The sequence below is a fragment of the Notolepis coatsorum genome (genome assembly GCF_963971535.1).
Source record: "Notolepis coatsorum genome assembly, chromosome: 19".
NCBI classification, from domain to species: Eukaryota; Metazoa; Chordata; class Actinopteri; order Aulopiformes; family Paralepididae; genus Notolepis; species Notolepis coatsorum.
The window spans coordinates 43,665,428-43,669,880 of NC_140183.1; positions in this window are offsets into that span (position 1 = coordinate 43,665,428).

Here is a 4,453-nt window from a genome sequence, read left to right on the forward strand (position 1 = left end):
GCATTGGAAATTGACAGACTTTGTTAATATAATATATCCCTTCCTAGATACAGTATCACAAGCAAGCTCATAGGAAGTGGAAAGAGAAAAACATCAAGCTGGCAGCATTCCTTGTTGCCTGGAAACATAATAGAATGTGAATAGAACACATGTGTAACCGGTAGTTCTCGTGAATGTCTGACTGCATGTATCAGTGTGTGTGTGTGTGCGCGCGTGTGTCGGTATCCACGTGCCCACTTAACCTCCACCTCCGTCAGCTGTGTTTTTCACGCTGTCTCTTTTGATTGGCTCACTGTAAGGCTGTTGAAGGTCAGACAGCATTGACCGCCGCTGAGCCGCGGCCACCCCCATCGACTACAAATGAGACGCTCCTGGTCACAGCTATGTCTGTCCGTACACACACACACACACACACACACCACACACACACACACACAACACACACACACACACACACACACACACACACACACACACACACACACACACACACACACACATACACACTGAGATAGTCAACCAGTAAACCAGCCAGTTGGTGACATCATAACTGTCTCCTCAAGACTGGAAAAAACAAAATCAATGTTCTCAAGTGTTGTGATTTCTCTCTTCTATCCCCTTCAGGCACCTCTGCAGTCGCCATTTTGCACCACACAGATGTTTTCAATTAATCCTGAATGCCCATTCTCCCTGTCTCACCCGAACACCCCCTCCCTCCTCCTTCCCTCCCTCCATCCCTCAACACCTCAAGCCCACAAATAAGTTTATTCCATATCAGAAACAGCAGCTCTCTACCTCCTCCCCACCCTGCTCTCTCTCCCTCTCTCTCTCTCTCTCTCTCTCTCATCTCTCTCTCTCTCTTCTCTCTCTCTCTCTCTCATCTCTCTCTCTCTCTCTCTCTCTCTCTCTCTCTCTCTCTCTCTCTCTCTCTCTCTCCTCTCCCCCCCCTCTGGCTTTGTCGTCATCTCTACCAGCGCCAGGCTGTGGCGAATGTGTTTTTTAACCTTGACTCGCAGGTGTCAGTGGCAGAACGGGGCATTATTTGTCACCATAAATAGCAGTTAAGCAGTGGCGGCAGCCCTGTGGAGAGGAGCCACGCTGTGCCACATACAAGTGCAGCCCAGGATAGTTCATTAATCCTGCTGTCACTTCCATGACGCTTTTCATTACTTATAGGGCTATCTGATCAACAGGCAGACTGCAGGCCCCTCAGAGCCTTTTAACAAGCAGATGAAGAGAGGAGGGGAGGAGAAGCCGAGGGAGAAACAAAGAAAGAAAGAGAAGGATGTTAAACATACACACATACTGTCCTTAACTTGTGTTGTCCTTACACATACATTACTGCCCTTAACTTGTGTTGTCCTTACATATACATACTGTCCTTAACATGTGCTGTCCTTACACACACATACTGTCAGTGTCCTTAACTTGTGTTGTCCTTACACACACACACTGTCCTTAACGTGTGTTGTCCTTACACACACACACACACTGTCCTTAACTTGTGTTGTCCTTACACATACATACTGTCCTTAACTTGTGTTGTCCTTACACACACATACGGCCCTTAACTTGTGTTGTCCTTACACACACATACGGCCCTTAACTTGTGTTGTCCTTACACACACACATACGGCCCTTAACTTGTGTTGTCCTTACACACACACATACTGCCCTTAACTTGTGTTGTCCTTACACACACATACTGCCCTTAACTTGTGTTGTCCTTACACACACACACATACGGCCCTTAACTTGTGTTGTCCTTACACACACATACGGCCCTTAACTTGTGTTGTCCTTACACACACATACATACGGCCCTTAACTTGTGTTGTCCTTACACACACATACGGCCCTTAACTTGTGTTGTCCTTACACACACATACGGCCCTTAACTTGTGTTGTCCTTACACACACACACACACACACATACTGCCCTTAACTTGTGTTGTCCTTACACACACATACTGCCCTTAACTTGTGTTGTCCTTACACACACACACACTGTCCTTAACTTGTGTTGTCCTTACACACACATACTGCCCTTAACTTGTGTTGTCCTTACACACACACATACTGTCCTTAACTTGTGTTGTCCTTACACATACATACTGCCCTTAACTTGTGTTGTCCTTACACACACATACTGTCAGTGTCCTTAACTTGTGTTGTCCTTACACATACATACTGCCCTTAACTTGTGTTGTCCTTACACACACATACTGTCAGTGTCCTTAACTTGTGTTGTCCTTACACACACATACTGGGTCTCATTCCCCAATATTTTCCAAAGAGTTCTCTTGGAAGACTTATCTTGGAACCCACTGAGACAGAATCAATGACAAGTTCACTCTGAGTCCCCAACGTGCTGGTAATATGTCTTAAGTGGCTCAAACGTTTGCACCTGTGATATGATCTGATATCTGCATTGGAGAATGACATATGTCTCAAATGCGAAAGAGCGTCCCCGTTCAAGTCATTTGCATACAAAACAACGCCTCCAGAGCTCCTTATAAGGCAACTAATGACGCAGCCGCGTGAAAATGGAATGGCGGAAGTGCCTTGCGAGTCATGCGACCCATCAAAATTAGATTAGATTAATGTATTGGCATCATATATAGTACAGCTTGTGGTACACCTGCCGCAGCGCGCGTGCACACACACGCGCGCAGTACTGTATATGAATGAATTAATGAAATATTATATATATAGCCTACGGCAGGGGTTGGCAATTAGGTTTGGCGGCGGGCCAATTTTCCCCCAAGCCATTGAATGGCGGGCCAGAACCAAAAACAATGGCTAATTTAATATAATGATAGTGACTTTTTTTTAACTCTGTCAAAATAAACGAGCTGCATAGGTGGCATAATAAACTGTAAATGACATATACATGCACTGAACATTATACCTTTGTCTTTTTTCCATTGTATTATAAAGCGCCTCTCTATCGGTCTATCCTACATTACGCTCGCGCAACCGTCTATCTGATGGCCACGGACCGGTTTAATGATTGATTGATTGATTGAAAACTTTATTAACAGATTGCAGAATGGGTACAGAATGGGATTGCAGAAGGCCGGGAGATTGCGACCCCCTCTGCGTGCCCCCCTGTCTCCGGAGGTCTCGTAGTGGTGACCGGAGTGCCGGATGTCCCGCGATGATGTCGGGGAGTTCGCGACCCTCTCTGCGCCACCCCCTATCTCCCTGTCTCCGGCTGTCCCTGAGCAACGACCGGAGTGTTGAATGTCCCGTGACTAAGACGGGGAGGACGTGACCCTCTCTGCGCCGCCCCTGTGCCTCAAATAGATCCGCTATCAACTCTATCTTTAATCTTTCAAAATGTTCAGTTGCTATCGCTATTAGCTCTATCTTTAATTTTTCAAAATGTACAGTTGCTATTGCATGCACTCATCTGTGTTTCACCACACACATGAGTGCATGCTTACCAACTGTCCGTCTGCAACACTACTATCACCAACATCTAAGAAGGGAGATCCCCCCTTGAACGGCCCTTCTAAGGTTTCTCTCCTCCACACTGCCTGTGGAGCTTTTTTCCCTATTGTTAGGTTTTAGTGAGTTTTTCCTTACCTTCGCGTGGGGTATGTCTAGGAGTGCTTGCATTCTTTCATTTATTTGCATTCATCTAAAAAATGTTTGGACCCTATGGTGTTCTTGTTCTGTTCTTGACTTATTGTTATGTTGTCTTCTTGACCTGTTTAAAGAAGACCTGTACGGCCCATGGGGACATTAACGTGTGTTGTCGGGCCCTATAAATAAATTTGATTTGATTTGATTTGATTACAGTACAGTACAGCTCAAAACATACAATTGTTAAGGGGATGCAGACCAGAGAAAGACTTTCGTCTTGTTTACATCAGGGTCCCCCATTTTCAATTCATCATAACATATATGACATACATGACATACAGATAGACAGTACTGCTACATCTATACATTTATGACATACCAGATTTGCAAATACAGTACTGTTTGTGATACAAAAAGAGTCCAGAAAAGAAAGTATATACATTTGACGTAGAAACTGTACATTGGAGGAGGTTGGGTAGGTGGGGGGGGGGGGTGGGGGGGACTGTACATTGGAGGTGGTTGGGTGGGGGGGGGGGTTGGGTAGGAGGGGTGGGTGGGTGTGGGACACTGTACAACTGTACAAGCAAAACTGTACATTGGAATATTGACAAAACCATACTTGGTAATTTACTGTACATTGGAGGGGGTTGTGTTAGGACATTTACAGGGGCCAGTTTCGAATTGCAGTCTCCCGTAGGTGTTCTTTGAGAGTGTTTTTGAAAGTGGGTAGTGATTCACATTCCTTTACAGCTTTGGGTAGGGCGTTCCACATTGATGTGGCATAATTGCGAAACGTGTTTAGTCCCTTGTTTGAGCCGAATCTGGGTTTAACATGATTTGTGGAGCTCCCTCTGGTGTTGTG